The 12232-nt window shown below is 42.4% G+C and overlaps 1 pseudogene; it reads left to right on the forward strand.

Annotated features, from left to right (window-relative positions):
* Window positions 1-11548: 11548 nt before the first annotated feature.
* LOC110286439 (large ribosomal subunit protein mL42 pseudogene) lies at window positions 11549-11994 on the forward strand (annotated as a pseudogene).
* The last annotated feature ends 238 nt before the right edge of the window (window positions 11995-12232 follow it).

A 12232-nucleotide genomic window follows, 5' to 3' on the forward strand; every position in this document is an offset into this window, starting at 1 on the left:
TTCCTCTGTCCATACAGACATACAAAAACATAGACAGACCATTTTATTTTCCTAGGATGATAATATGACGAAATGGCATATAGTGGTTGCTATAAATGATAGTACTCTTAAAAGCATCTTCTTGTTAATAGAATTTTCCACAGGGCTAAAAGCAAAATGGCTCTGAATATAACCTGGGGCTTAGAAAAACAACTAAAGCTCTCTTTACTCCATTATATATAAATTAAGAGAAAACTTTAAAACATGGGCTACCCAAGTTCCCAGTATTTCCCTGTCCCAGAAATGTGGAAGACTGATGAAGGAGGAATGTTTAAGCCTAGTAATTAAAGTCCTACCTGGGAAACTGAGACCTGCTATCAAGGACACATGAAGGAATCTATTCTTTGAGGCCCACGACTTACTATGATGCTTCATTTTTCTACAGACACTACACATCCTAAATTCAGCTACCTCAAATATTCCCTTGATCTCCTAACAGGTTTTCCACAGTTACTCCAGAACATGGTCAGCCCTATATTTTACCAAGCCCTAGCTTTTTCTGGAAATATGATGACATCTGTCAGTATAATAAGAAGGATCTCTGCTTTTGTTCTCGAAAGTAACATTCCAATTCCAACTGTACATTCAGCTACAAAACTAACTGATCATAAGACATGAATAATAGTCACAAGCTTTGAGAGCAGGGCATGCAAAATCCTAACACCAACCAGCTATCAGTAACTGATAGGCTGGTCCACAAAGGACACAGGGACAGGTATCCAGCACAGCAACTTGGGTTTTGGATGAGGAAAAAAGTAAAGTTGTGTCAGAATAAGAAGTCAAACTCGGTAGCAGTTATCATTTGTATAATTCTTCACAACATAACTTGCATGGCAATAGATGCTGAGGAAGGAAGAGCAACATGAATCTAATAAGCCAACTCTGTCAAATTCAGAACATGCAGACAGTACAAACAAATGAAGAGTAGAAAGAAGCACTCAAAAGCACTGTGACTGTCAGAGACATTAAAAACAAGGAGGAGACACAGGCTCAGTAGAAAACTGGTTGCTCCAAAATGAGCACAATTGAGCCTCATCTGAGGAGCTCTCCACACACAGGATGTACAGGGACCACAGGATGAAACCACTAAGCTCTACAATCCCTGGCTTCTAATGACCATCAGGAAAGATTCACACATCCATCCAGGTTGTCACAAAGAAACTGGAAAAGCCCTGGGATTCCTATGACATTCCAAGGTTACAGTTTGTCCACAAAGGAAAACACTCTGACTAATCCTATTTCTACTGGAAGCTTCTACCCTCAGCAGGTCTGGTACTTTGGGCGGAATAATTCTCAGTTCCAAAGGACTATCTTCCTTGGTCTCACTTATCTTGCAGCATCCCAAAGCATTCTTACTATTCATCAGTGGAGACAACTTCATTATCTGCTTATAACCAAAATGCATGCACACTGGCAAACACCACCATTATATGGAGGTTTCATAATAAGTATTTAATAGTTGTTATTCCCTAAAAGGCAAGCACAGATGGGATTCCTATAAGAAAGGTCCCAAAGCAGAATACAGCTGGGAGTAAGGAAGCCCGTGGTGCCTATGCTCAGAAAATACTTACACACATACAGCAAATATCATATTTGTGATGACTAATCACATACCCATAACTAAAATACATAAGCAATGCCAAACAACTACATCAGAATATTCAAACAACTCAATAAAAAAACCTAACCTGTGATACTCCTCACAGGCTTTCCAGACTAGGGGACAGATAACAGCACAAGAAACAACTTATAAGCAGAGTATGAACAGTGCAGGGTGATGAGGCTCACATATGAAATTCTAGTACTACAAAGGAAGGCACACCCATGCAACCCCTCTACTACAAAGGGGGCAGCAGTTGAATCAGGAGCTCAGGACAGATCAGCAGAGATGTTAATCTCACAGTTATGCTCCCTATGAAAAACAAAAACTATCCAGATTGGGCATGGTGGTATACTCTGGAATCACAGCATTTGAGGCGCTGTGGAGAGGGCATTTGGACCCTCACTGCAGGCAAGGAAACAATTAAGACAATACCACTACCTGTTTTTGCTACAGGGCAATTTGATTCATGGACCTGGACATTAACCAAGACTTTTTTCAAAATAACAATGTAAAAACTGGACATGCACGCTGAAATAAATGCAGGGGTATCTATGCACCTGGGAAACCCACAAACACACACCAAAATCAAGGAGACAACACCAATAAGTGGCTTGGTTCCATACATGGCAAACATTTTCAATCCAAATACCAGCAGGGCACATTTAAAGAATCAACTCCAGAAAGCTCAGATAGTTCTCTTTGGAAATCTCTATACCCGTCTGAAGCACAAGTGCTAGCAGCCCCAGGGACACACTTAAAAAGAGGAAACATAAAACAAATCTATTCCTGTCTTTCTTTGTAACTATCTCCTTCCTACCCACTATGTGTCTCTGCTTCAGCTCTGTCTCTCTCTGTCTATCTCTTTATGTGTGTCTCACTATTTCTGAGTTTCTACATGTCTTTGTGTCTCTCTCTTTGTGTCTTTCTGTGTCTCTCTGTGTCTCTCCTGTTCTCTTCTCTACTATCTCTATCTCTCTCTCTCTCTCTCTCTTTCTCTCTCTGTCTCAGTCCGTCTGTGTGTGTGTGTGTGTGTGTGTGTGTGTGTGTTGTGCAAACCTAAGTATCTTTTACACACTCAATAAAAAAGAGTCATTGAACCTCTCAATCATGCAGACATACAAGCCAATGACACAGATACACAAACACAGAGAGAGAGAGAGAGAGAGACAGAATCAGAGAGAGAGAGAGAGAGAGAGAGAGAGAGAGAGAGAAATACAGGGAGATTTATGGGAGACTTACTTTTGCCACAATTCAATTAAGACCATGGATGTGATTGAACAGGCTTCAATTAAACAACAGGCAAATGCTATGATTTAGCTATGATTCAAAAGTCATAAAATCTAGCACAAAAAAGTGATGATCACAAAAACATAGATCAAAAGGAACCTTTAAATAAACTTTGCACTGGAAAGTGACTATTAACACCTGATACATGCACGATCATAAATAATGGGGATATACCGTTATATACACTGCTTATACTCCAAAAATAAACCCATACAACAACAATATGAACTAATCAGTACCCTCAGAGCTCATATCTCTAGCTACATATGTATCAGAAGATGGCCTAGTTGGCCATCATTGGGAAGAGAGGCCCATTGGTCTTGCAAACTTTATATGCCTCAGTACAGGGGAATGCCAGGGCCAAGAAGTGGGAGTGGGTGGATAGGGAAGTGGGGGGAGGGTATGGGGGACTTTTGGGATAGCACTGGAAATGTAAATGAAAAAAATTCCTTATTTTAAAAAATAAGATGACTAAGAAAAAAAACTGAATAAAAAGAAAAAAAACATTGGAGACCTACATATGGGAACAAATGTGGAGAAATGCAGAGGTTAGAAAGGGAACAATATAGGAAATGAAGAGAGATGGGAGAGAGTATTACAAAACCTGGGAAAGACACAGAGAAAACCTAAAGTGCAGGAAAGGAGAAAATGAGTTTAGAGGGACCGAAAACAATAGGGGCAGTGGGGGCAGGCAACAGGGGAGAAAGAGTGGTATGGGGACCAAGGGAACAAGGATGGTGAGAGAGAAAGGCTGGGCATGGCAAAAGCAAATACTCAAAACCCACCATCTGGATCCTCAGGGAAAATTGATACAAAGGGAGAAAAAGGGCTGGGCAGGAGGAGCAGATCGTGGAAGGAGGTGGAGTATGGGAGAGAACTAAAAGGTGCAAAAAGGCTTTTAAAGGGAGGGGAAGAAGGGAGGGAAACCACTCCCGATATCTTCCAACAAAAATCAATAATGTTTAAAAATTGCTCCAAAGCAGAAGGCTGGTTATAAACATCGCGAGTAAGTAATAAACCAGCACTTGGTTCAGCATCCCACCACCAGAACCCCTGGGGTTCAGGGAGAAGTCAAGGAACTAGAAGGTTCCAGAAGCCCTCGAGGGCCATCATTGAAGGGGGAGGAGGAAACGGCCGAGGAGAGGAGGACTTGCTGGGCCGAATCCCGAGAAACATTCTACTCACTGCCATGGTGAGCAGAGGGGTCCACTGGGCCGAAGCCCACACTTGGAATCGAAGGAGCCGGCCCTCAACTCGGAGAAAGCCCACCAGCCACGGGAGAAAGCCGTTAAGGCTTCAGCGCTTTGGCGCCACAGCCTTGGACCCAATGGCCCAAGCTGCCAATCAGGCAACAGGGATTTCTGGGAACCGGAAGTGAGAAACTTCCTCTACCGCCCCCTACAGGCGGGGCTTAAAAGCAGCCTGTGGCACCAGAAATGGAACCCCGATGCCCATTTGTGGATGCTGGCTCCCGGCTGCCAAGTACTGCGACACCCATTACCAAGATGTTGGAAACTTAAACACCAACACAGGCTAGACTTTTGCATCCCAGAGGTAGTGGAGGAACTTACATGTAACTGATAAGCAAGCTTTAGTTGTAAAGCACGGAACAGACTTTTAACTTGGATTGAACAAGAAGGAATTTCCGTATCCCTTCTCTTCTGAGGGTTCTACTACAAACACTCTACTTGCAAAGTAGGCACCAGGAAAAGATTTAACACGAGCGAAGGGGAGAGAAGGGAAGATGCTGGAACAGAAAAACAGATCATTGTGGAGAAGACTGGAAAAAACGAGGTCCTTTATTTACAAATGGTTCATGGAGAGAAAGTGGGTGAGAACTTGATAAAGATATGGAAAAGCATGATCAGCCTAGAACGAGGAGTGGGAATAGGCTTGGAGCAATGGGGAGAGAGTGTGGGAATGTTGGAAAATATGGCAGAAGGGTGAGAAAGGGTAAAGGGTATAGAAAAAAGAATCTGGAGGAGAAGACACCTTAAAGGAAAAAAGTGGGGATTAGTGGAGGAATAAATTCCATAATACAAAATCTAAGAGGGGGGGACACCAGGTAAAATATTGTCAAATGGAGAAATGGAATTTCTTTGAAAGTACACATCTCACCCCGATGACTGAGCAAGATTCAATTCTTTTTCTCCTGAAGTGGAAATAGGACCATCTGTGAGTTCAAGTCCACCCTGGTCATACAGAAACCCAATCTCAAGAAACAACTAACAGTGCTGTGATGGTTGCAAGGACAATTTCTACAACTACAAATAAAACCACCAGCAGCAGCAACAACAGCAACAGGAATACAACAACAAAAAAAGATAATAGTGGAAAACTAATGGGCTCTAGAAGAGCAAAATGGGTTTAGGAATCTGGAAAGTAGTGATGAAGGAAAATTGTCTTGTACAGGTACAATAGTTTACAGAGTTGAAAATGGGAAGATAAAAATACAGGAACATGGCTGGAGAGATGGCTCAGCGGTTAAGAGCCCTGACTGCTCTTCTGAAGGTCTTGAGTTCAAATACCAGCAACCACATGGTGGCTCACAACCATCTGTAACAAGATTTTGGGCCACTCTTCTGGAGTGCCTGAAGACAGCTACTGTGTACTTACAGAGAATAAATAAAGAAAACTTTTAAAACAAATACAGTAACAACAGGGCGAGACGATGAAGGCCGAAGGGATAAAGCCAGGCACTCAAAGTGTAGAAGTACAATAAGAAGTGGTATAAAGACATAAACAATACAGAGAACAAAAAACAAACTATTATGTGACTGCAGGAATTTCTTTTCTGGCCAAGAATAAGTTCTGTAGCCTTCTTTTATGTTTATGGGCATGTCTTTCTTTAGGATAAGGAAGTTTTTCTTCTATCATTTGGTTAAAGATATTTACTGGCCCTTTAAGTTGGGAATCTTGTCTCTCTTCTATACCTATTTTATTTATGGTTGCTTGTATGTGTGCTGGTGGGGGATTATTTGCTGGCCCAGGGGCATCTTATCAGTAACCTCACTGGGTAAGAGGAGAAAAGCCTCCACATGGAGCCACCAACCTGTCACAGACCTTAGTGATCATGTAGTGTCAACTGAAGAACACCTGCCTAGTCATTGATGGTACACTGAAAGATGCAGTCTAGCTTGGGGTTTTCACTTAGGTCACTGAGCTGTGTGGCTTCAGGCAGCAGTGGTTACATGTTCTCCTGATTTAGTAGTCTCCTGATGTCTCTTTTTTCTCCCTTGCCCTATTCTTCTCCACAATGTCTTTCCTTCCCATCCTATTATTTTTATCCCCCTCGTGTTTTTTTGTTTTAAATCACATCTGTATCTTTTGACCTATGCTGCCTCCTCTCCCAGCTTTTCTGTTCACTCCTTCTTACTCCTTCTTTACCCATATCCTCAGCCTATTCCTCCTGTTCTCTGTATTGTTTATGTCTTTATACCAGGCAGGAAAACAAGTAAGGATAATACTATGCAGGATAACACTCCCTGAATGTGAATGAATTATAACTATCTAAAACAGCAATCTACCTTTCCTTAAAGACAACAAGAAGTAAATAGGAGAGAGGCAGGATCTGAAGCTGGTGACACTGGATGGACTCTGGCCTCTTCAGAGGTTCAAGAAAGTACATCGCAACTTCCACACCTATCTAGGGACAAAACAATTATACAGTCTGCCTAGAAGACTGACAGAAGGAGCTCCAAGGTTTAAAGGGAAAACCATGGAGAAGGATCATGCTTTTGCTCAGGTACAGTCCTGGGAGTACCATGGATTACAGACAAGTTGTTAAGGGCTAGCTAGGACTGTCTGGAGTGTTTCCACAAGCCCTGATGTATGGAGAAATACCTCCGTTCCTTTTCTAACACCAGGCCCATGCTAAATAGGCAATAGACATTTTAAAGGATTTGATGAAAAACTATCAAAAATAAAATTAGAAAGGTCAACTGTGAAACAACTGTTTTCCTTGTCTTCTGATTCACCAGCAAACAAAGTAATCCAAGAACTGATGCCCATTCCTCACCATCAGTCCCTTTTGGTCCATTCTATGCTTGTTTGTTTTCTGGTTTTGGGTGGCATCCTGAGGCACAAGTTAGTCAGTCATACCTTGGGTCTAAGCAATCATGTATCTAATTCTGACAGCACAGACCCATCGGATGAAACCCAATTGACCCTATTAGGCAGCACTCTGTCTGTCTGGCATGACTTCTCTTAGGCTCCAATGTATGAGGTCCATAATTACCCTTCCTTCTGTACTGGAGGGTCCAGGTTCAGCAACCAGCTCTCCAAAACCAGCAAGTTGCACTCCAGTGGCAGGCTCCTGAGAGAAACATCACAAGGGGAGAAGTTAGAGGAGTCAGGGAAGTTTGAGATCAGGGGTGCTCATACAAAGCTACTGCTGATGAGGAAAACTTATTAGGAAATTTAGCATCTTATATAGAGTTTTCTTGAAAGGTAAAACAGGACCGTTTCAGGCAAAGCTCCCACACAATGAAATGAAGTCAGATGAAGAGTCTTTAAAGCAAGGATGCATAAGTGTACCTGGTTTTAGACTAGCAACTAAGCTCACTCTGCATATATCTATGCCTCAAAATTCCCAGGATTCCCTTGTCCCAGAAATGGGGAAGGCTGATGAAGGAGGAATGGATAAGCCTAGGAATGAAAGTAGTACCTGGGAAACTGAGACCTCCTGTCACGGACACATGAAGGCAACTATGGTTTGAGGCCCCTGGGTTACTGTGATGCTCCACATTCTACAGACACTCCTCATCCTAAATTCAGCTAGCTCAAATAGTCCCTTGATCTCCTAACAGCTTTTCCATAGTTACCCAAAAACTTATGAATATGCATGGTCTTCCCTATTTCGTAAAATGTCGTAGATTTTCATGGAAATAGGATCAGAACTGTGAGAATTATAAAAAAAAAATCACTGCTTCAGTTGTCAAGAGTAACATTCTCATTCCAAATGTGCATTCAGATACAAAACTAACTGAGCAGAATCATGGGCAACACAGAGTCACAGGCTTTAAGAGAAGGGCATTCAAAAAGCCTGACAAACACCAACAACCTAAAAGAGGGGAAAGGTAACCAGCACAGCAATATGGGTGTGAATAAGGAAAATAAGTAAATATGTGCTCAGAATAAAAAGTCACAATATAAGTAAGTCGCAGGTATGGCTCCCATTATTCTTCACTACATAACTTGCATGGCAATACAGGCTGAGGAAGGAAGACCAACATGAATCTAATAGGCAGACTCTGTCAAATTCAGAAGATGCAGACAGTACAAACAAATGAAGAGTAGAAAGAAGCACTCAAAAGTACTGTGACTGTCAGAGACATTAAAAACAAGGAGGAGACACAGGCTCAGTAGAAAGCTGGTTGCTCCAAAATGAGCATAATTGAGCCTCATCTGAAGCGCTCTCCACGGACAGGATGTACAGGGACCACAGGATGAAGCCACTAAGCTCTACAATCCCTGGCTTCTAATGAACAGCAGGACACATTCACACATCCATCCAGATCGTCACAGAGAAACTGGAAAAGCCCTGGGATTCCTATGACATTCCAAGGTTACAGTTTGTCCACAAAGGAAAACACTCTGACTAATCCTATTTCTACTGGAAGCTTCTACCCTCAGCAGGTCTGGTACTTTGGGCGGAATAATTCTCAGTTCCAAAGGACTATCTTCCTTGGTCTCACTTATCTTGCAGCCTCCCAAAGCATTCTTACTATTCATCAGTGGAGACAACTTCATTATCTGCTCATAACCAAAATGCATGCACACTGGCAAACACCACCATTATATGGAGGTTTCATAATAAGTATTTAATAGTTGTTGTTGTTCCCTAAAAGGCAAGCACAGATGGGATTCTTATAAGAAAGGTTCCGAAGCAGAATACAGGTGGGAGTCAGGAAGCCCATGGTGCCTATGCTCAGAAAATACTTACACACATACAGCAAATATCATATTTTTGATGACTAATCACATACCCATAACTAAAATATATAAGCAATGCCAAACAACTACATCAGAAAATTCAAACAACTCAATAAAAAAACCTAACCTGTGATACTCCTCACAGGCTTTCCAGACAAGGGGACAGATAACAGCACAAGAAACAACTTATAAGCAGAGTATGAACAGTGCAGGGTGATGAGGCTCACATATGAAGTTCTAGTACTACAAAGGAAGGCACACCCATGCAATCCCTCTACTACAAAGGGGGCAGCAGTTGGATCAGGAGCTCAGGACAGATCAGCACAGATGTTAATCTCACAGTTATGTTCCCTATGAAAAACAAAAACTATCCAGATTGGTCATGGTGGTATACTCTGAAATCACAGCATTTGAGGCGCTGTGGAGAGGGCATGTGGACCCTCACTGCAGGCAAGGAAACAATTAAGACAATGCCCCTACCTGTTTTAGCTACAGGGCAATTTGATTCATGGACATGGACATTAACCAAGACTTTTTTCAAAATAACAATGTAAAAACTGGACATCCACGCTGAAAAAAATGCAGGGGTATCTATGCACCTGGGAAAACCACAAACACACACCAAAATCAAGGAGACAACACCAATAAGTGGCTTGGTTCCAAACATGGCAAACATTTTCAATCCAAAAACCAGCAGGGCACATTGAAAGAGTCAACTCCAGAAAGCTCAGATAGCTCTCTCTGAAAATCTCTATACTTGTCTGAAGCACAAGGGATACTGGGCCCAGGGACACACTTAAAAAGAGGAAACATGCAACAAACTATACTCCAGTCTTTCTGTGTAACTATCTCCTTCCTTCCATCTATGTGTCTCTGCTTCAGCTCTGTTTCTGTCTCTGTCTCTGTCTGTCTGACTCTCTCTCTCTCTCTCTCTCTCTCTCTCTCTCTCTCTCTCTCTCTCTTTCCCTCTCTCTCTGTAACTCTCATCATCTCGCTCTCTCTAACTCTGTGTGTTTGTGTGTGTGTGTGTGTGATTTTACGTGTGTTCTGTTGTGTTGTGTGCAAACCTGAGTATCTCTTACACTTGCTACAAAGAGGCAGGATGGCTGTCAATCAACCAGACATGCAAGCAAAAGGACAAGGATGGGAATTCCCTCCCCCCCTCACACACACAGACACACACACAAAGAGACAAAGAGAGAGACACGCAGACACTGAGACTTACTTTAACCAAAATTTAAATAAGACATTGGATGCTACTGAATACAGACTTCAATTAAATACCACACTCGAATGCTATCAGATAACTATGATTCAAAAGTCATAAAATCTAGCACAAGTAAGAAATGATCATAAAAACATAGATCCAAAGAAACATTTAAAGAAAGTTTGCACTGGAAACTGACTATCAACACCTGATCAGTCCACGATCATAAATAGCAATAGGAACATACCCTTATATAAACTACCTATGCTCCAAAAAGATACCAATACATAAAACATTGGAGACCTAGAATTGGGGAACTAATGTCTAAAAATGCAGGATCGAAAGGAAACAATATAGGAAAGAGAGAAAGATGGAGAAGTGTATTACAAAGCCTCGAAAAGATACAGGAGAAAAACTAAAGAGACAGGGAAGGAAAAAACGAGGTGAGAAAGACAGAACAAAATAGGGATAGTGAGGGGGAGAAGTGGAACAGAGGCAGGAGGGAAGCGAGGATATAAGGTGGAGCAGTAGGAAAGCAAATAAACTTCCCCAGGAGCCTGGGTGAATGATGACACAAGGGGAGGGAAAGGCAAGGGGGGCAGACCTTGGGAGGAGGCAGAGTGTGGGAGAGAACAAAAAGGTGTGAAAACCCTTGTAAAGAGAGGGGAACAAGGATGGACCATGGAAAGAGGGAAGAAGGGAGGGAAACCACTCCCGATATCTTCCAACAAAAATCAATAATGTTTAAAAATTGCTCCAAAGCAGAAGGCTGGTTATAAACATCGCGAGTAAGTAATAAACCAGCACTTGGTTCAGCATCCCACCACCAGAACCCCTGGGGTTCAGGGAGAAGTCAAGGAACTAGAAGGTTCCAGAAGCCCTCGAGGGCCATCATTGAAGGGGGAGGAGGAAACGGCCGAGGAGAGGAGGACTTGCTGGGCCGAATCCCGAGAAACATTCTACTCACTGCCATGGTGAGCAGAGGGGTCCACTGGGCCGAAGCCCACACTTGGAATCGAAGGAGCCGGCCCTCAACTCCGAGAAAGCCCACCAGCCACGGGAGAAAGCCGTTAAGGCTTCAGTGCTTTGGCGCCTCAGCCTCGGACCCAACGGCCCAAGCTGCCAATCAGGCAACAGGGATTTCTGGGAACCGGAAGTGAGAAACTTCCTCTACCGCCCCCTACAGGCGGGGCTTAAAAGGACCCTGTTCCTTAAGTAGACAGTGTGTTTTTTAGTGAAGCAGTCTTTGGTCTAGAAAGTAGACCTATATTGGTATTTTAGGACTGCAAGTAACAATACTGTCCAGTCCTTTGTGTTGGAGAAATTTAAGGAATATTTTTATAGAATTTATTATATTAAGTTGCATCAAAAATAGTAATGTTGGAAGCAGGATGGCGAGCGCGCGGAACGAAAATCTGTTCTGCCTAGCGACAGCTTTCATTTCACAATATCGTTTTTCAAATCACTTGCTAAGGATCATGGCGGCTGCAGTAAAATGGGTGATATCGAACAGAACTATCTGGAAGCATTTACTTCCAATCCAAAACGGAGCTTTGTCTAGTGCTAGTCACAAATCTACATACTCTTCTCTTCAGGATGACTACAATTACCAGGTGGACCGCACCTTGACAGCTGAAGGCAGGACAATAGTGTGCTACTACCCTTCTGTGTACATCCCCTATGAACACACCAAACCCATCCCTCAACCAGATCTTCTGCATAATAATGAGGAAACCCACGAGCAGATCCTGAAAGCAAGTTAGAAGTTAGAAAGCACAAGCAACTGGAGCAAGGGCCCATGATAGAACAACTGAGCAAAGTGTTCTACACCAGGAAGCATCGCTGGTACCCGCACGGACAGTATCACAATCGTCGTAAGAAACTGAATCCTCCCAAAGACAGACGACTACTCGTGATTCCCTGAACATCGGGAAATTTTGTTTTGTGTCTTATTTGCCAGCTGAGAAAATGTACATGGTACCATCATTAAGGTGGTTGGCATATAGGAAAAAAAAATACACTTTCATGCAAAAAAAAATAGTAATGTTTACAAAGACAGATGTAAATGTAATTTTCCAAAGTTCCTCAGTTTTTTTTTTTTTTCTGGTAAGAACAGTACACTTATGAATAAGAAAAACATAGCAAAAGACAAAACAAACCCA

Source organism: Mus caroli, unplaced genomic scaffold (genome assembly GCF_978045245.1).
Source record: "Mus caroli unplaced genomic scaffold, Mus_caroli_1 scaffold_5, whole genome shotgun sequence".
NCBI lineage: Eukaryota > Metazoa > Chordata > Mammalia > Rodentia > Muridae > Mus > Mus caroli.